The sequence below is a fragment of the Toxorhynchites rutilus genome, chromosome 2, assembly GCF_029784135.1.
Source record: "Toxorhynchites rutilus septentrionalis strain SRP chromosome 2, ASM2978413v1, whole genome shotgun sequence".
In the NCBI taxonomy this organism is placed as follows: Eukaryota; Metazoa; Arthropoda; class Insecta; order Diptera; family Culicidae; genus Toxorhynchites; species Toxorhynchites rutilus.
The window spans coordinates 135,866,546-135,889,454 of NC_073745.1; positions in this window are offsets into that span (position 1 = coordinate 135,866,546).

Here is a 22,909-nt window from a genome sequence, read left to right on the forward strand (position 1 = left end):
TGATGTTGGATTTCTGTTGAATGCTAACCTCATTTTGAAATGAACCAATTTTCTGTTGCAACTGGTTCGACATCTCCCTGTTTTGACCCAAAGCTGCTTCCCAGCTTTGTGCTAGCGAACAAGCTTTGTCGAACGTTAGGTCCGGTTCAGTTAGTAACTTTTTCCGGAGACTCTGATCCCGGATGCCTGCGACGAACTGATCGCGCAGTGAATCCGACAAGAACGATTCAAACTTGCAGGCTTGGGCGGTAGCTTTGAGGCTGATGATAAAATCCGTTATGCTTTGCGAAGCGAGCTGCTCACATTTACGGAATTTGTATCGCTCAGCGACGACATTCGTGGTAGGATCCAAATGTTCCTTGAGAAGACGGACAAGATCGTTATACGCTTTCGCACGTGGATCATCCGGAGCACACAATCTGGCAGCGATTGCATATAAACTTGGTCCAGCGACTGTAACCAACATAGGGACTTTTTTGTCGTCCGGCATGTCGTTAACGAGGAAAAACTTTTCCAGACGGTTAACGTACTCTTCAAAATTTTCACCAACGACAAATTGTTCAATCTGGCCAAACATGCCAGCACGAACAATGGGCACTAACGCGTTCGCCTCTAGCTTGACTCCACCACTACCTTCACTAGTAGACATAGTTGCTTATTGAACTGAGGTTATGTTCTCCAACACGTGTTACCGACCGTTTGACTTTCACGATTTTCACTTCGACTAACGACTCGATACTAGACTAATAAATTTTTATCCTCGTCGCCAACTTGAACTAATTGGAGGAAGTAATAATAACGCACGCGAGACTTTATATGAGTTAATCGCTTAGTTCAATTTATTATTCCAATGTATTATTCCACATAAAAACAGGAAGTGGGTTATATCTATGGTATAACCGCAAGGGTGACGTAGGACTATCGTTGATTTAGAGATCATTTGTTTGAAGTTGAATCTGAATTCATTCTGAATGAATGAATATTTGGGGGATTTCGAGAACGAGAGCGTTACGTTGGAGGCACAAGGTTTTATGCATCCAATATTGGATACGGAAATATCCTACTGATGGGGAAGAATAATCTTCAGCAGCTATTCTGTTAATTGCGATTGATTGAAAAATTACAAAACCAAATGTATTTGGTCACAGTGTTACATGGATAGAAAACATTCAAATAAACTCTTTCACGTGAATGTATTTTTAAATTCCCAGAGGAACTGGCAGATTATTTTCAGTAACGATTAGATATTTCCACATTTTCCTCGATACTGGAAGCCCACCAGTGGTTAATGCTAACTCGATAACCATCTGTTAAAAGCACTTGATTGAAACATATTTGGTCACAGTGTTTCATGGATAGAAAACATTCAAATAAACTCTTTCACGTGAATGTATTTTTAAATTCCTAGAGGAACTGGCAGATTATTTTCCGGATCTTTCTCGATACTGAACGGCATCCAAACGGAAAGAATTCCGTGCGTGTATGTGTATGTGTAGCGGCTGCTTCGATGGTCACCTTCTCTTCTCCTGAAGGATCGGCATCTCTGTGCTCCCTCACAGTTTCAAAAAAACTGCTTGCGTTTCAGGGCAGATCTCGATCCTTCGACGTCCAGCACCCTCAGCAACGATGTTGTCTTGTCGATGTCCTCACGAAAAATGAATGCGTCTAACCACCAGAATATCGCTTAAGTATGCTTTTTGTGCGTGATTGAATCGAGAGAAGGCGTGGTTTACGATGGCAATTTGGAAGGCAAACTAGAGGGGAATGAACTCTCTGAGCTCGGAACTTTCGGCGACTGAGCAATAATCGTTTGCGGGTGCATACAATATTGGATATGGAAATATCCTACTGATGGGGAAGAATAATCTTCAGAAGCTATTCGGTTAATTGCGATTGATTGAAAAATCACAAAACCAAATGTATTTGGTCACAATGTTACATGGATAGAAAACATTAAAATAAACTTTTTCACATGGATGTAATTTTAAATTCCCAGAGAAACTGGCAGATTATTTTCCGGATCTTTCTACATGGCATCCAAACGGAAAGAATTCCGCGCGTGTATGTGTGTGTGTAGCGGCTGCTTCGAGATCTTCCCGGGGAACCGTTTGTGGCATCACTCTCCTCCTGATGGATTCCCTTCTGGCCTAAGGTGCAAAAACAGGCTCTTGGTGACACCGTTCATCCGCGCTTTCATGATAAACAAAGAGCTTCACCACAACAGCGACAACATGCTCCAATCGCTGTTCAATTTGAAATGAGTGGATTTCCGAGCGGCGCTCGCTTATATACCGATTGGTAATTCAATAGCCTGTTTTGAAAGCAATTTTAAGACTATTGAAACAAGTTTTTGGATCAGAAAGTAACAAGTATAGAACGCATAGACATTTTATCTTTCGAATGAATTGTTTATCATACCATTTCGTTCAGTTGTTTAGGAGCTATTAACGCTCAAAATCTCGGTGTCCGGCGTAACGCTTTCGTTTTCGAAACTTTGATTTTACACCCCGGTATAGAAATGAAAGACGTAGTCCTACGTCAAAACTTTTATCCATCTGCACTGGATGACGGCCGGTCAGGCAAGAGACCAAACTGAACTCCGCATTACTGAGCAGCCTGTCTGATATAATATGTTAGCTTTATATCCATTGTTCTAACAATTTATTGTTGCGTGTGGTAACACCATTAGTTATTAAGCCATATGTACACTACACCTATGTTTGAAAATGTGACATGTTTGTATTCGTAGTATGTTTGGACATACGATGTTTAATCCTAATGTTTCACATGATGTTCGAACATGGTGCACAGTTTCTCTTGCATTTTCACCCCAAGCACCAGCAGTGCGTAGAGTAGAAGAAGCGAATCGGACACCACACCACCACCACCACTCAACACGTGGTATGTTGACATTGTTGACAAAAAATGCTTTACAATCACGACAATGGGTGCTTCGTCTGAAATTTTGGGCAAATAAAATAAACCTCTTTATCAGTTCTGAAAAAATAAACGTCGATTGATATCAGAGTTCTTCACAATTGATATATTATTATTTAGTTATTTAGTGCACGCATCAATTTATGTATTGAATTCATTTATCATTCGCTATTATTAGCTATTTGAACAAGTACTAAAATTGAATAGAGCGCGGCAGAGATGTTTAGTTACCCACACCAAATTTTGATTGCAATATTTCTATAATTTTAATCGAATATAAAGTACCAGAATTATTCAGCAGTGGCATGTTAGGCGTGACGTTAATCACTCGACCACGGGAGCAACAATTTTGGCTGGATCTTTGAATGTTTACAAATGGCTAATACTGTTTGTTCGCGACGAACGCTACCCGAGGTATAAAACGAGCGAAGAAGAGGAGAAGAAAAGATGATGCAATCGCATACACACATAGCATATGTAGTGTAGTGTAAGCGTAGCTTTTAGTTTTTTCCCTAATTCAGTTTGTGATAACATCGAGAAATTAAGAATATCTTTAAACTTTCCTGAAAACATGCATCTACAACTAATTTTTGGGTATTTATTTCTTTATTTGACCAGCATTTGTATAATGTCGCCCGCTGTGCCGTCGGTTCCCCAGACTTCAATTGGCAACATGCACGCAAAAAAAATCTCATAGAAAGCTTATTTCTATTCAGAGAATGTTTTCTTTGCACAAAACCAAGGATTATTTAATCAGACTTGCAAAATGTGCATGAACTCATAGCCTTTTAGTTCTTGCAATTTTTGTAATGCGTACTAAATTTCAAGTTCGTTTCTGTGAAAAAGTATTCTATGAAGAAATGTTTCGGGATGAATAATTTCCTTCCGTGCATGTAAAGAAACGAAACGAAAGCAATGAATACTGCGACATCGGGTGGTATGTTTGTACATGATGTTCTCGAATTATAAACATCGTGTTTGTTTACACATGTTTATGTTTGTGTATCATTGTTCCAGTTTGGGATAGACATTCAACACTAGCGAAAATCATGTTCGAGTTCAAACAAAAACATTGAATTTTCACATCGCGTGGACATGTGTAAGTGTTTTTCGGAAGACTGCTATCCACCCCCCTGTTTAAGGGGGGTTGCCATACAAATGAAACTTCTGCATTACTCGAGAATTTATCAAGCAAATGAAACCAAATTAGGCATATGAAGGTTTTAGGGTGCAATTAATGTTTTTACGGTGGTGAGACATTCCACTCCCTCTCTCTAAGGGGAGGAGACGGTAGGGGTCTGTCTTTATTCTATCATATTTTCTGTATCATACATTTATTCCATGTAACGGTGAAACATGCTTTTTGCAAGTGGTTGAAAAATCTTGGACGAGAATTTTGTCTGAAAATGATTTGATATTATAATGATGAGTTATGGTAGAAGTACTAGGAATTTCTCAGTTAAAGGTAAATTTAACGGAGTCGATTAGAAGATCAATCAATGAACAGTTCTGCGATTGGACTCATGAACTTGCGCTTAGTAAGAAAACGTGAATGTTTGAAGGTATTGATACCAAAAAACAAATTTTGGTCGGGACGAAGTTTGCCGGGTCAGCTAGTGAAATATATAAATGTTGAGTCTTGGTAGAAGTACTAAAATTTTATAGTAAAAAATAATTTCAAAGGGTAGATTAGAAGATCAATCAATGAACAGTTCTGCGATAGGACCCATGAACGTGCACTTAGTAAGAAAACGTGGATGTGATAACGAAAACTAAATTTTGGGCGGGACGAAGTTTGCCGGGTCAGCTTATATACTAAAAAACCAATGTAAATCATGAAAAAGACAATTTTATTTATATGTTTTGAAACATTAGAATATATGATTTCACAAAGAAGTGCTGGATTGGAGCATTCAAAAAAGTGGACAAACCATGATCATATTTTCAACTGGACAAACCAAAATCATTTACCTTTGCCATTTATCTTTGTCACTTTGCCATTCTGTTGGAATATGATTTCCGACACATGGCAACCTCTGCTGGCTCCGAGTAAGATCAATGCGTAGCCTTAATTCAAGATAAAATAATGAATTCGCTCGAAAAATCGAACAGTAAACTTTTTATATTTTTTCAAAATATTATCATTTTTAGAGCAACCATATGATAATGTTTTTTTGCACTAATTAATAGCCTAATTTAGTAGCTACAACTCACCATCAATTTCATTTTATTTTGCATAAAATTATAGTCCAATAAATTGTGTTTACAGCGAATATGTGCGGAAGGAGGATAACAAAACCTAATAAAATGTAAAAATATATAAACTTTTATACAGTATTACTATGATAAAAAAGCACATTGTAATATAGGATTGAAATCAAATTAACAAACCATCTACTTTTTTGTGAAAGCGATCTAGCGTGGTTTTATCATCCGTACCTCTCACGCTAAAAGGGCACGAGTTCAATTCTCAGACATTCTCTCAAAAAATGGAAGTAAAGTGATGAACCAGCCAAAAGTGTTGAAAGTCACTATAATACAAGAAAAAAAATAGTAAATCAATGGATGCTGCTCCTGATATTCTTTGACTACGAGGATCCTTTTGAAAAGTCCGTGCAAAGTCAGAGAGATTGTCGTCGCAAGAATCACAGTCTTTTGTAAAATAATAGACTTCTCCGGCTAGATCTCCCACCGGAAAAACAAACAAAGATCACCAGTAAAGGTTGATTTATCGTATCGTATACAATAAGATGTAGGCATCACGGAGCATAACTGCATAACTCGAGAATTAATGAAGCAAATGAAACCAAATTTGGCATGAGGAGGTTTTAGGGTGCAATAAATGTTTTTACGGTGGTTCAACACTCCACCCCCTCTCTAAGGGGGAGCTGCCATACATATACATTTTGGGCAGAACGAAGTTTGCCGGGTCAACTAGTGTTATATAAAAATAGTGTTTTTAATCAGATTTGAAATTCCATCATTAACACTAAACCTATCAACATTTCTTATATACCTATTCCTACCGATGACGGTCAAATGATCGCTTTTCTAGTAAAGGTTCTATATTTTCAAGTTGAACATAAATAACACAGAAATTAGAAAACATGTCGTAGATAATGTCACACAAAATAATTATCAGGTAATAATTATGGAAATTCATTTTTTCGGGCTTTAGAAGATTTACAGATGAAAGGCCTCATGAACATTTTCCACAAACATATTTTTCACGTGTAGAACAGATGTTTATTGTTTCACTTTTTTTTCACAATACCCAATTTAACTGGTTTTTAGTCTTTCACAAATTGTAACTGAATCTGCGGAAGTTATATCTATACTCTCCATTTCTGCAGCTGTAAATTTCGGTCTCCAGTGGAAAGTTCATCTGCCAACTGAAATGAAAATTCTTGTCGCGATATTCTTCATTGAGCATATAATAATTACATATAATTACATATAAAATGTTAGAAAGCCTGCCTACGAGATTTTGATTTTGTGTGCTAGCCTTTATAGCCATTTTGATCCTTTCTGCTCGTCCGTCCGTCGTACGCATTTACCTGTTTTTTTTTTATTTTTATAAATTTACGCTTCGAAGTAAGAGAACTTTTTTGTTCGGTTGTTTTAGATAAATGTAAAACTACAATTATCTGATTTGTAAAACTGCATTGATAAATGCCATTTTGTTTTTTTTTTGCATTACATTAAATCAAAAAGTTCCTACTAATGTAGTTGTTTTTGATACAAATTTCGTTGCTTATATTGATATAATCTGCATCTTGCTTTTGTCTAAAATTGCTGTTAATCATTTCTGAGGCACTAAAGTTCCCAGTGGAACTTTAATCTTCTCAACGTAGATATTACTTGCGTCATTTTTATTAGTACAGGGGAACTTCGATATAACGTACCCACGATATAACGATATAAAGGACAATAAATTATCTATATTTTGATACCAAAACATGTGTTGTACCTTTTACCCTTCTCGAAATACAACTGGTTTTGTGATTACGGATTCTAAATTAATCAAGCTTTAATCAACAGGCAAAGGGAAACATCATGAGAAAGGCTGGTATCCTTTTCTAGTTGAATTTATTCATTAACTTTACCCAAACCGCAACACAATAAAGTAATATAAGCTACGTTTTTTTGAGGTCTTTATTATGTATCGATATAACGTACAATTTTGAAAGTGAAATGTACGTTATATCGAAGTTACTCTGTAGTACTTAGTTGAGATTTCTATGCCGAAAACGCGCCTTGAATGAATTTTCTTTGACAAAAAATCTCCCCGTCAGAACGATTCCATAGATATGGAATGGTTAAATTTATCGTTTTTAAAGTATAGTTCACTGATATTATCTATTACTTCCAACTAAATCTCAGAACTAAGTTCAAAAAAATATATTTAGACAAACCACCGATAATAAAATACAAAAAATTATTACTTATTTTTTAAATTTAATTTATTACCAAAGTATCAATATAGAATTACCTTGACATAAAAAAACAAAACTCCATGTGGTAGTTGCACAATTTGCCCAATATAACTGGTTATTCTGGTTAAAAAATGACATCATACGTTTTTTGATGTATTCAGACATGTTACACAGCTATTGAATTCGATCAACAGCTTCTCGAAAAGATATCTAAGCTAATATTTCTTGCTGACGTGACGTTTCCAACTTAGTATCTAGACCACCTCTCGTGTTGAATGAGTGGTACAAGTACAATGAAGCCTTTCATTTGTGCACGTGAAAAACTATCAAATTGTAACTAAAAATGTGTTTTCTGTAATTATGTATTCCATATTCCATCTTCAAGCGAGCAACTGCAATTCGAATGTATTCCAATCTTGTGATTATCCCAAAACATTGTTTCCGCCGTCTTCCCAAAAATAAACTGACCCAAATAATGTATTTTGAGATTGCTCACCGTCGGCCATGACTTCCTGTTAAACAACGGAACAGACCAATTCCGGAGGTGGGGAAACAAAAGATAGGAATCGTATGGAAGCACCGATTTTATAGAGAATTTCCACCATATTGGGAATAACAGCAGTGAGGATAACGAAATAATCTCCTTCGGCTTTGGAGATACGTTTGGGGGATGTTTTACTTGTATTCTGTTTGGTCCAACATAAGCTTTTTGTTTTCCTCTTTGTTCTGCACTTTACGGAGATGTAAATGAGGATTTAATGTATTTTTATCTGCTATTTTGTCCCTCCACCCGAATTGCTTGCGCCTGACTAACGTGAGTGCCGAACGCTAATCTCACTCTCTCAAGATGGGAAAATATTTATCATTGAATCTACGTCTTTCGTTACTCGGGAAGAACGTTTTGGTCACGCTGCTGTTAGTATCGTTGGTATCTATGAAGATGTTGGATCGTAAAAAAATAGCATTATTAACAGCCTGTTTGTCTTTCATTTGTTTTATCCGCTGTTGTCTGGAATCTTAAATTCTTTAAAATAAGAAAGTACTCATTAACAGCTTGAATCCGCACGTAGCTTGTTAGGAGCAGAGTTGTTAACTATTCCGTCCATGTTAGTATAGGGGACGTAAGTGACAAAATGAACAAAATCGGCTTTTTCGCCGTTTCGCATTCTACGCAATGTAATACGTTTGCTCAACATGCAAACAAACATTTTTTGTTCAGAAACATTTGAGCAATTTAGAATAAAAGTTTCCGAAAAACCACTGTTTGTCCGCATAACAGACGTAGTTCCATACAGCTTTCATACATCGTTCGAAAATCAACAATTATCGAAAATCAACAATGTGCTAAAGCTAGATCTACATTTGAATCACATTCTTTGTAGAGTCCAAACATGCCTTTTACGATAGCGTCTTATTACTTAGTATTTCCTGACCGATGAATATAAGAAACCATTGAAACACTGCTTATATAATTACTATTTTCTGTACACTGCACTGCGATGAACAAAGAGAAGCAATTGTGTTCTTTAATGTTATAATTACCTAAATTTCTGCATTTGAATCTTCAAGTAGATAATGAAACAATCAGATCCGTGCTAAAATTAAAATAATATTGGTTCTTAGGATTATAACTCCTCGGATTCGACATCGAACTATTCCACATACTCAGGATTTACTCATACCGATGGTGTAAGTCACTCCACTTTCTTTATGCGATTGATAACGGTAAATCATGGCAGATTGCCTTTACAAATTCAATTAATTGAAAAAACACGGACATGCTGTTCTTATCATATCCCAGAGTATTCAGGAAAAAAGTACTATCATAGACTCGCAACGAATCCAGAGCACCTTTTCCAGACATTTCACTAAATTTCTTCCAAACCTTTTTGATTGTATCTGATAACAACTGAAACTACTATTATCAGAAATACTGACGCTACAGACAAAGCAACCTGAAGATTACGTCTAGCTATGCGAACAAATGTTCATTGAAACGATTGATTGTCCGAATAAATAGACGTAAGCGTTTTGCAAATGGAAAAAATATGTTTTAATCCGCAAAATTTCCTAGGTCCTCTTTTTACCGATAACATCCTTTAACTGGACAGATTATTTCATTGGAAATTTGCATGGTTACGCTTGTAGGCAAAAAAAAACAAAATTGCGTTTTCCCAACACTAATGGTGTTGGTGATTACGTCTCCTATGCAATTGTCGGCAGTACTGTGATGCGCCATGAATGTATTTCCGATAAAAAATCTGTACCCGAGGCAAGAAATTTGAAACAGGGACCAATTGCTTATTTCTCCAGGCCATCAGCTCATTCCCAGGCCATCCTTCACCGCATTTAATATGTACACTAGAGTGCCAATGGATGTATGGGAAAATGTAACCCTCGAATAATGTTGATTCCCACGAAAAACTACCCTGTACAAAATATCAGCTCAATCGGACTTCATTTACTAGTGTCGCACAGCGGTCAAAGTTTGAGTTTTTTTTGAAAACCGACCCAAGGGAAATCGGGGTTTTCGAATTTTTTTTTATTCCAAATGTCTTCAAATTGCTTGAAACGTTGAGATCTACTGTCATCTCGAATTTTTTTTTTTTGTTAAAAATCGACACTTTGGGGTTTTTCGGAATACGAGGCAAATCTTATGGTTTAGGATGTCAATGAAAATCGTCATATCGATTTTTCATGCGGGACTTCCTGCGAAATGTTGATTTGCATGATAAAATAACCTCTACAAAGTATTAACTCAAACGGATTTCATTTACTATTGTCGCAGATCTCAAAACTTTAGTTTTTTGAAAATCAAAAATTCACCCAAAAGAAATTGGGGTTTTCAAAAAAAAATTTTTGATGCCAAATGTCTTAGAATTGCATGAAACGTCGAGATTTACTGTTAACTCGAAAAAAAAGTTGTCAAAAATTGACTGTTCTACACTTAGTCGTTTTTGTCTGAAAAGTCGTTTTTTGACGAAATTTTTTTTTCGAGATAACAGTAAATCTCGACGTTTCATGTGATTTTAATACATTTGGCATAAATTTTTCTTCAAACCCCAATTTCCTTCACTTTTTGGGTGATTTTTCGATTTTCAAAAAACTAAAATTTTGACCGCTGTGCGACACTAGTAAATGAAATCCGATTGAGCTGATATTTTGCAGAGGGTATGCTATCGTGCAAATCAACATTTCACAGGGGAATATTTTTTCGAAAACCCCGATTTCCCCGAGTTTTTTGAAAACCGAATAATCACCCAAGGGGGGAGGGTGATTATTCGGTTTTCAAAAAACTCAAACTTTGACCGCTGTGCGACACTAGTAGATGAAGTTCGATTGAGCGATATTTTGCACAGGGCAGTTTTTCGTGGGAATCAACGTTTTCAATCAAGTTCGCTTTGAAAATTCGAGATGGCCATTTTCATTGGCACTCTAATGTACACACAGAGACTTCTTGTAAAAATACGGGCGGTAATCTGCTGTGCGCAAAAAAAAACATTATTAAGCATCAAATCTGCCAATCTTATCCGTTTCCGTTGGAAATTTATCAGAATAATAACACAGCTTATGTTTATTTTTCGTTTCTCAAGAGTAGACGAAGGCACATAGAGTAAAATTTCACTTTTTAGAAACCTTACCTCGCATAAACAGTCGCAAACCTTCCGTCAAGTCCCATCTTTTCATTAGTGATTCTTCATTTTTGTTTGAAATGTTTCAAAATAAAACCGGTGCTATGTTTTCGATTATCTGCTCCAACGTATATAAATATAGGTCGTTGGATGATATCGAGCGTTCCAGAGAAATCCCACAGAAGAATGTCTAAATATACCATTTATTACCCCGTTACGGTTGAAGTAATTCCCAAATCGAAAAGCGTTGGCGTTCCAGTTTCTTGAAGAGTATAAATAATTCACCATCCCAGTGCCGCGCCGTCACTTGAAATACTACAGAAGTGGGAATAAGGTACGATATAATATGCCATCTAAGAACGAACCGGTAGCTGATTTCTTTATAATTGGGATAAGAGCTGACGACAATTTGTTTCGAAAAGTTTTTTGAATAGAGTACTGGAATTCGTTCAGTCTATCTGCACTGGTTATGATTTTGATAATAAATTTGTCGACGAAATATTTGAGATAGCTGAAAAACGAAGCAATAATCTATTTTTGTTTTTGTTTTTAACTTAATTTAATACTCATTTAAGGCAGTATTCTAGTCTAGAAATTTGAAAGAAATAATTTTTTTTTCATATTTCTGTAGTTTAGGTATTCAAGAAAATACCCTAGAAAGGATTTATCGAAAATCCTATTATTTACCGAGCTAGAGCCATTTTAGTGATGCGGTATCTAACCTGGTATGCAATGAACTTCAAACGCGTTTTTCTCGAAACTAGATTTTTCAAACTGGTGTACACGATATCTCAAGTTCTACTGAACCGATTCATGTAGAATTTATATGGATGCAATCTACAGGCATCTCTCTATCTCTATCTAGCAAACCTCCAAAAATTGATGTTTTATTTAAATTTTAATTTTTTACAAAAAAAAACAGAAACATAAGAAAAAACGTTTAAAACCGCATTTTGTTTTTCAAACGACTGCCATTTTGTCAAAAAATATGTTTTTGACTTGTCCGAGATTCATGCGATAGCGGCATCTTTACTGATTCAAAATATGTTCGATTTTTTGTTTCAGATAACCAGAAGGGCTGGAATCGTATACGCCATGGAACTACTTTTTTTTAACCCTCTCATTCTCAATTCATCAGCTCTTAGCTATTCTAATTATGAGTATTTTTTCACCGTTCAAATTTTTGTTTTATTGTTAATACAATAGATTAAATAGATGAACAAATAATGATATAATGGATAGTAAAAATATTTATTGTTTTATTTTTACGGAGCTCGAAAAACGTCCGAAATTCGTGTCACTAAAATACCCCCTCAAAGTTTGTTCATAACATAGCTTGAAACAGCCTTCCACTGTCTCCTTTCAAAACCTGCTAACTCAACTCGACCAGGGCAAAGCAAGGGAATAACCGACAAACCGACTCGATCGTAGATGGTCTTACACTGATGGATTTCTTTTTTTTTATATTTAGATGGAAAATTACAGTAGCTATAAATTTAAAAAATCATTTTTTTATACTATAGGTTTAACATTGAATTTACAAAAGATAGGGGGGAATCGTTGGCTAGCATGATGCGTTGCGGCCGTTGGTGAGTTGGGTCGAGATGGAAAATGAAAGGTGGGAAGATTCGCGGGGTTTGGTTGTGTTGAATTTTAGTTGTATTAGTAGCCATTTAGAAGTATTTTGGAAGTAAAAAGACAACGTAGAGATTTATTGTGCGATTTTGTGTTTATTTCATTTATTCGTAATGTGTGAATGATTCCGAAGATATTGTGAAAATACAAAAACGAAAGAAATGGTGTAATCCTTGAGAAACTAGATTTCAATGCTGGTGCTGAAAATAGGAACACAACGTGGTTGTCGTTAGTTCTCTCGGCAAATAAGCAATGATTTTGAGACACGATGATCATTTACAGGTCCTCTGGGCAACAGCTAGTTACGAGAACTATACCGTTGGGCTGAATAGTTCAGCAATTAGCAAAAGCTCAACAGAAAGAGGAGGAAAAAAAGGATATCAAATCACGGCGTATGTGATACGACCTCGAAGAAGATCAACTATTGATAACACCTCAACTCAACGAAGATCAACTAACTGTACAATATAATAGTACCATCATCGTTTCAACTTAATGCAGATACATTTTTTTACAAACAGAAAGGCATCATCGAATTAGAAATAAGAATAATTGTGAAATTGATAAATTGAATGTAACAGCATACTGAGTAAAACAGGATGTCGACTACCTAGGAAATCCTAGAAAATTAGAGAATAAGGGGCGAACACGAAATTATTGCGACACATTCATCAGGGCATAACTTTTTTACCATTGGGTAAAAATCAACCAAATTTTGCACACTTTCTCATTGATGTGTATTGTCTACATGCTGTCAAACTCGAAGTCGTGTTTTTCGATTCAACGAAAATGGAGGTGAACCAACGCGAGTCGAGAGAACAAATTCTTTCCAAACACCTGGAATTTCCTGACCTGTCGCACCGGCAGTTGAGAAAAATGTTGAACATTCACCATTCAATCGTCTCCAGAGTGTTGAAGCGGTTCCAGGAGCGGTTGACGTTGGACCACGGCAAAGGAGCTGGAAGAAAACCGGGACCGGAGAACAAAAAGACGAAGGGAAAGGTGAAGCGGATGATTAAAGCAAATCCCAACGTCTCAAGCCGTGATTTGGCTAAAAAGATCGGCATGTCGCAGAGCTACGTCCAGAATGCAAAGAAGAGAGCTGGACTACATACATACAAGGTACAGAACTTCCCAAACCGTGATGAGCGGTAACAATCGACGGCTAAAACTCGGGCACGGAAGCTCTACGAGAAGATGCTGACAAATTATGGCTGCTGTGTGACGGACAACGAAACGTATATAAAAGCCGATTTTAAACAAATTCCGGGGTTGGAGTTTTTCACCGGCAAGAGCAAGTTCGATGTGGATGACAAATTTAAGAAGAAAATGTCGATGTTCGCCTCCAAATATCTCGTTTGGCAGGCCATCTGCTCTTGCGGACTGAGGAGTGAGCCTTTCGTGACAAAGGGCACAGTAAATGGCGAGATCTACAAATCTGAGTGCCTCGAGAAGCGCCTTTTGCCGTTCTTGCAGCAGCACGACGAAGCTGCGCTATTTTGGCCAGATTTGGCATCATGCCACTATTCTAAAAGTGTCCTGGAGTGGTATGAGGACAATTCTGTCCATTTTGTTCCAAAGGACATGAACCCGCCAAACTGTCCGGAGCTGCGCCCGGTGGAGCAGTACTGGGCAATAATGAAGCGGGAGCTTCGGAAGAGCAAGAAGACAGTCAAAGACGAGAAGAACATGTTAAGAAAATGGAAAAAAAACTGAGAAACTTTACGTGTTCAATTTTACATGGCTCAAGGCTACATCGGTTAACTTTTCTTTTGATTTTTGAAGTAAATATATGTATAAAATTACCCTAAAATTTTGGTTTGATTCTAAACATTATAAGAAAATTGGCATGACATTTTCGGTGTCGCAATAATTTCGTGTTCGCCCTTTATTGCATATTTTAGTTATTTTACAAATCCTCCTAAAGAGTCCTTTTCATTCAAAACTTGTTTGTTGCTACGGTGCCATTTCGCACTTCGTTCAATATTCCATCGCAGCATCACATTGACATGTGCACACAGCTTGGATGAAGTATTAGATTTCGTACCGACGATAAGAGTGTCTGTGAGGCGTGCCTTTGCTCCTCTCCGGTCGGATATATTGAATTTACTGTCTCGCTGGATTGAATTACACGAAAATTGAGTATATTAGAGTCAACTGTGTATGCAAATCAGTGTTTTGATGGCATGTTTGGCGGTTTGACATCAGTGATATTATGCCTGTTGATATTATTCAATGTACACAATTCAATTGAGGCTGTAATTGGAAAAATGAGCGTATCAAGATAAATTGGCCCCAGCTGGAAGTTGAGAGTAATACCGTCTAAAAAGTTTCGAGCAAAAAGGTCGGATCAATAAATTCAAACCGTGATCGCCCATTCCAGTAAAACAAATGTTGCGAGGATGAAAATTCTGTCGTTTCTACTTGTTTGAATTATATTCTAATATTCAAGCTTATCACTTCTGTACAGGGAAGGAAATGAATGGGTACTTTGGTAATCGTCGATTATTCACCATGCGAATTTTCTGGCACGTGGTCTTCGGCTTCTTCTATCGACTAGTAAACCTATAGAATAGAGTGGTATTGAACCGACCTCCTAAATTGTAAAGATTTCAAAGTACCAACAATATTCTTTCTTTTTAACAATATTGAACTATATAGTAAGACTCTTTTACTATGTTTTCTATCAGTTGGTGTAGTCAAGTATCAAAAGTATATTTTCAGTATATACATATACATATACAGTATATACATGTTCTAAAATGAAACCGAATTTTTAAAAAAGTATTACCACAAATTTTGCTGACAATTTGCTAATGACAGATCGCGCCGTCATTATAGATCAGTATCCGTATTCTGTCAGACAGCTCAACATGCCTCTGTTTGGTTTAGAGCATAAAAACTTGCTGATGTAATTCTCTGAACCTATCCAAAGCAGGAAAAATTGTAACTAAAGCCGACAGAAACTCAATATTCCTAGCAAAAAGCGGGGGACTTGATTATCTTCCACCCCCATTGGACTCTGACCACATGACGATACTTCCCTATATGCGATAAATTCCTCACAAAAGCGTTATCTTATTGCTTCAATTTGTTTAACTGTGAAAGATGCTATCCACGAGGAAAGACCTTTGGGGAGATTTTTTATATGGCTTCTAAAGTGAGTTCATTGATCGTTTTGATTATTCCCACAAACGTCAGTGAGTGAAATGAAGAGTGGAAAACATTTAATCGCAACAATGTATGTGATTCTCTTAGGCAAATAGCAAAAGATGAAAATCGTATAGTGAGGGAACAAACAAGGGGTTTCAGGGTACTCTGCTTCACGCAACGTCTCGCCGTCTACCCCACAGACTCAATAACTGGAAACAGGATCCAAATCATATCTTTAATCTTTGATCCGAACGGTGATTCAAACAATTGAATGAGTAATAATCTGTGTTCTGAAATTATAGGATGTTGTTCTCCATTGAACAGTTTACAGTACACTCTGTCCAACTTCTATGCGACCACCCTGATTCTATTTCGTTGCAACACAAACAGTTAGAATTCCAACAAGATACATTCATACATTGTAGACTGCTTAAAATAAAGTATATTTAACGTCATTTCTGTTCTAAAGAGTTGTTTGTTTCTTTATTTTGCTTAAATATGATAATTTCAGCTGTCCGGTTTCTATAAGACCACTTTAAAATTCATAAGTATTATCAATGAAAACTTCAAAACGGTTGTGCTCCCGTGGCCGAGTGGTTAGCGTCATAACTAACATGCCGGGTGTTCGGGTTCGATTCCCGTTCTGGTCGGGGGAATTTTTCGTCAAATAAATTTCCTCCGACTTGCACTGTGATCACGCGTATTCTAGAGCTTGCCACTCAGAATGCATTCAAGGCGTGTTATTCGGCATAGAAATCTCAACTAAGTACTAATAAAAATGACGCAAGTAATACTACGTTGAGACGGTGAAGTTCCTCTAGGAACGTTAGTGCCATTGAAGAAGAAGAAGAAGAAGAAGAAATGTCAATAACCTTGCCATTTCGACCATTTTCAAGTGTTGGAATACTATTTACCAAATTCTGCTGAACAAATTTCGCGATGTTTTTCCATTTTTCCGAAATTGCGACCTTGAGCTCTTCAATCGTGGTGTACCGTTTTCCCTCAGTGAAGATTCTGCGTACAAGGATCCCCCCTAAGATTTTCAACAGGATTCAAGTCCGGTGAGCGAGCCGGCCAGTCCAAAAAATTAAGTTTTTGGTCCTATTGCTTAGTTTCCTCACTAGTGTGAGGAAAGTAGCATTGTTTTGCTGGAATGTGAATTTTTTGTGACGATATCCAGGCAAAAATGGTAGGAGAGAGGATTCCAGAACATGTATGTAATTCTTGAATGATGTGAAAGCTATATTAAGCTCCACAGGATCCCGCCCAAACAATGCACGAGCCTCCACCAAAATTTCTGGATGGAAAATACTGTTGAAACCATCAGGATCATCCAAATTGAACTTTTTTTCGTCATTGAAGACATACATTGCATACCTATACATTGAAGAACTTTTCGTTATGGTATATAGTAAAATGTATTCTTTTGGAACATTCTTTGTCACAACATACCATGTCTCACTGTCGGTTCATGTGAGCTTTGGCAAAACTCAGACGTCTTCCGATGGTGTAAGATGAGAAATTTTAACTTTTTAAGCCCTCTTTATGTGAGGATTTTTTACCAAAATTTGACGAATTGTCACCCGAGTAGTTGACTAGTTGAAATATTGCTTTATTTGCACATGCGATTTTGAGGTATTCGAACCTATTCTAGCTATTTCCCGCTTATCCCGGTCAGAGAACTTCGATTAACGTAGAGCTATCTCCTTCCTACCGTATCCTTGAGGATTTGCCAAATAATTTAGCACTACTTCATGGGATCATGTCCAATCCGACGAGAAATTTCTCTGATACCAACATTTTTCTTTTGCATTGATTTGTCTTCCTTCTCTCTCCGTGAGGATTTTTCCCTTCGGCATTTGCCACATTTAATTGATCAATACAACTAAAACAACGGAAAATGTAACTGGTCTTATAGAAACTTGACAGTTGAAAATACGAAAACATTCGTTTACGCTCAGCGCTTGCACACACACATATGAAAATCATGAAGTGTATGGTAGTCACCAATATCTACACACTAGAATATAAATTGAAGCATTATTTGTTTACAATGATTCAAAGCAGCAAGATCATCACCTGGTCTTATAGAAGTTGGACAGAGTGTAGTTTATTGATAGCTAAACCCACCATCAATGCTTCGAAGCCTAGGTAGATATCGATTGGTTCGTACTCACTAATCAACAGTGATAAATGTATAGCTCTTCATAGACATCCTTTGGTGTGTTGATCCGAATCTCTCTATGAATATCCTAGAAGAATAGAACATGGAATAAAAAAGCAGCAGCATATCCGCCATCTCCAATAAAGCATAAAAAATTACCCGTACAAACAGTATCTTTCGATGGGAATAAGTAAATAATGGTACCAATTAGACCAAATTTCTACATGAAGTGGTTTTTATTATTTTTGTAGTAGTGATTGAAACCATAAATTTAAGTGGAAGTATGGTCCACCGAATATATCAGCTCCTCCAACATTCCCGGTTCTCCGACTCTTAAATTAAAAAACGTTTAAAGTTGTAACGAAAAATTTCCACAGCATTAGCTGCCCTTTTCGCTAATTCTATTTTCACAGTCTAGATATTGTATTAATATGCCACCAATACATCTATGTTCGGTGTGACTTTTGAACAGTTATTGAGGTTTAACGCTTCGAACACTGAAAGACACATAATTTTATTTGGGATTGTTTTGCAATTATATGGTATTTTCAACTTGAGTTTTTTTTTATTATCTGTATTATAGTGATTTTCAACTCATTTAGCTGGTTCGTCACTTTTTACTTCCATTTTTGGAAGAATGTCGGGAGCGAGAATTGAACTCGTGACCTTTAGCGTGAGAGGCATGGATGTTACCACTACGCTAGATCGCCTCCACTTCAACTTGAGCGTCCATTTGAACTAAATTGTGTTAAAACGAAAAATATGCGAATATAGCAATCTAGAATCAAACAGAAACTTCTATCTAATGTTTTCCATAATATTGTATGAAATTTCATTATTCCAACCTGGTGAATCGATCTTTTATTGCTACTTTGAACAAAATTTTTCTTTCCATTGCAACGAAAATACATTTGTCATAATCATTTGATTTACTAATGATCCAATCTAACAGTTTAGTTCTTTCGGTGTTTTATAACCTTTCAGCATATACTGACTTTTACCGGAATACACATCTGGTGAATGTTTTTCATATCCCTAAAGTCAACCTATTACAGAAGAGCCCTTTTATCAAAACTTGCAATTGCAGGCCGTGTACCGGCCGTGTTCAAGCACTTTGACAATAATGTTAAATTTTTATTTAAAGAAAATTGTAGAATTCGCATTGTGCTCATCAGGTACAAATGCTGTGATTTAACATTTTTTTAGTCGTAGATAAGGTCAGAATCACCGAAAAATCACAACCAACTGTCGATACGTTAACCCACGTTAAAGCAGTGGCAACTATATTGTCACCCACAAACAATATTCTCTTCGCTGCACTTGGGATAGTGTTTTAATATTTTTTTAACTGGCGACGTCCAAATGACGACTTCTAAAAGTATCTGACTATGCTTCAATTTTTCTAAGGCTGCTGAAAGTGTAGGATATTGATTTGGCAGTCTTTTTTATGTAAGCAACCCGCGGTTTTAAAACGCTTACAGCAAATTCTGTTGAAATTCGTTGAAAATCCAATAAGTTGATAAGTTTTTCACTAGAAACGTTCTATTTAGGGCCTTCTGTGTAAGATCGTGTAGTTTTTTCGATAAAATAAAAAGCTTATTTGATGAAAACTTTCAAATTTCCCTTTGTACGGCAGTGGCATCTATACTGCTTCTCAAAAACAATTTTTTTTCACCGCACTAGAAATAATGTTTTTATATTTTGTTTAAATAAGCCCTTTTGTCTTCATTGCTACATTGTTTATTTTATACTGGCAATGAAGTGAACTTGAAGTCTGCTTCATTTAATATTGGAACAAATTCTTTTGCTCATTGTGGCGCTCCTAGTGGACGGATTTGGAAACTTTTTTCACCCACGTGTCGGGAAATTCATTACCTTTCACCATGTATTTATGTCATAACACCAAACGATAGCATTTTGTAAACAACCGCCATGGAAGCCGAACGGAGAGATAAAATTGTGCACAGTTTTCTTGAAAATCCATTGTTGTCGGCATCTAAGCTAGCTAAACAGCTTAAAATGCCCAGAAATACCGTATGGCGTGTTATCAAGCAGTACAAGGAAACATTGACGACGGCTCGGAAGCCGCATTCGAAGCGTCGGAGTGGAACTGTCGACCGGAAACTGCGTGGGAAAGTCATCAAGGCCGTCAAGAGGAATCCCAATCTTTCAGACCGCGATTTGGCCAATAAGTTCCAGGCCGCTCACAGTACGGTGCGACGAATTCGTCTCCGGGAAGGAATAAGGTCATTCCGAGCCAGCAAACAGCCAAATCGGACGCTGAAGCAGAACAATGTGGCCAGAATCCTTGCTCGAAAGCTGTACGACCAAGTGCTGACCAAGTTCGACGGATGTATTCTGATGGACGATGAGACCTACGTGAAGGCGGACTTTGGGCAAATCCCAGGTCAAAAAATTTATTTGGCGACGGCTCGGGGGGATGTACCTGCAAAATTTAAGTTCGTGTTTGCGGATAAATTCGCCCGCAAGTACATGATTTGGCAGGGGATATGCAGTTGTGGACAGAAAACCAAAGTCTTTCTCACTGACAAGACAATGACATCAGAAGTCTACAAAAAAGAGTGCCTACAGAAACGGATTCTGCCGTTTATTCGTGCCCACGACCGTCCAGTAATGTTTTGGCCGGACCTCGCAAGCTGCCATTACAGCAAAACGGTTATGGAATGGTACGCAACGAACGGGGTCAGCGTAATACCGAAGGACCTCAACCCCCCAAACTGCCCCCAGTTCCGGCCGATAGAGAAATACTGGGCTATCACGAAGCGGAGGCTTAAGGCAAAGGGAAAACTTGTTAGGAACATGACTCAAATGAAGAACTGGTGGAATCAAATCGCCAAAACGGTGGACGAAAAGGGTGTGCGCCGCCTAATGTGCCGTATTACGGGAAAAGTACGAGAATTTCTTCGAAAAAGCAATGAATAATTTTTTTTAATTTTTTTTTTATGAAAGAGTAAAGAAAATGCAACATTTGTATGAAAAACAAATTATGAATTCGTTAATAAATGACTGAACTACACGCAATTGTTTGTGTTCCAATATTAAATGAAGCAGACTTTACAAGGCAGCGGCAAAAATATTGCCACCAGCGTTTCTAGGGTTAGCGGGCAGTGGTAACTACAGGTCGGACTCGATTATATATGATTCGTTTGTATACAATTTTGGACACGATTTAAGGGGAACGAGGGGTGCGATCCCTTTTTGTGCAATTCCTCGTTTGTGTGAATCTCTTTGTGCGATTTTATCATGAAATCGGGGCCTGAATCACACAAACCAATATCAAAATCAATAAAATCGCACGAAAACAGTCACACGAATGGGGAATTGCACAAAATGCTATCGCACAAAAACAGTTTTGCCTGTATGTATAAAAAAGATTTTTTTTTTGACTCGATTATATACAGGGTTCGATTACATACAGTGGAATGAAATTGGAGATTGTATATAATCGAGTCCGTCCTGTATATTATTACAAATTTTTTTTCAACTGATTCAATAGTTTATTTTTGATCAAAGGAAAATATGAGCCCTTCCTCATGTAAGGATTATGTTTTACTGAAGTTTGGAGTCGATCACTTGCCTAGTTTCCATGCCCTTGTAAAGGGTTAAAAGAAATATTACAGATCAGGTTAAACTTCCACAACACGTGCGGAGACTCAAGTTAAAAGTCTTTAAGAATTTTTCAATTCTACGTAAAATACACGGAGTCGAAAAATATCTTATATTTTAAGATATTTGGAAGGAAGAATGTCGGGAGTGACAATTGAACTCATGACTTTTAGTGTGAGAGGTACGGATGTTAAACACTACGCTAGATTGTCTCCTCTTGTTGCAGTGTCAATATTTATCATGTAAAGTATTTCACGAGTGAATAAGACTTGTAGACTTGTAGAAGTACAATTGTACTTCTTCAGCTTATATTCACATAACGTACTTTTTTTGTTGGCGTCCGCGTTGGACCTCTGGCCATCTGGTCACTTTAGTCTAGGGTCTTCACGGGTTGGAAATTCTCTCGACATGCCATGGAATGAATACTTTAGATAAAGGCTTGAATTGTTCTTTCGATTAGTAATCCATGTCTGCGGGATAACCAGTCCGTTTTCTTTTCAATTTAATGTGCTCACTGGTTATTATGATGTAATAAAGAAATACAGTAACTCAATTATTATCACAAAGATAACTCGTCCTGCTCAAACCAATGTAGGGGAATGAGGTGAGACCATCATCATCTTTAAAAAAATGATGAGTAAACTTTAGCATTTCAATTAGAATGTGAATATTTAGCATAACTGTATTACAGCTAACCACGTAACCAAACCGATTAGGGCCAGTCCAAGGATAATTACATTGGGAAATCCATTTGCTATTGTTATCAATACAACCAGATTGAGCTTACAAGGAAAATTACGCTTTTAACAGTAATGTATTGCAATTAGTTTTCCCGTTGATACAATCATCACATTACAATCAATCACAACCTTTTTAATAAGCTTTTATACCATTATCAGGAAGAACAACACTTTTCTCCCCGGATTGATTCACCTATTGCGATAATTACATACGTGATATACGATTCTGATTTTTTTCTGTAATTGCTGACATGTATCGAATCGATATGGGGAGCAATCTAATGAACCTGAATATATTGAAGGTGATTCCATATTCACCACAATTGTTATCGAATTCAATTATAGAATTACATGCAATGCGTAGAATGTTTTTGATCTCCTGATGCGACAGATACAATTTTTCAACAAATGATAAAGTACAACAACACTCGTTATCGTGTAACAAAAAAATATATTCAATCAAATTAAATGCTTTTTTTTCGGAAGCATTTAATTTAATTATTATCATTTTTTATTAAACGGTTTTAATTAGCTTGCCCTGTTATTTGTATGTTTGTACGTTTGTAGGTTTGTAGGTTTGTATAT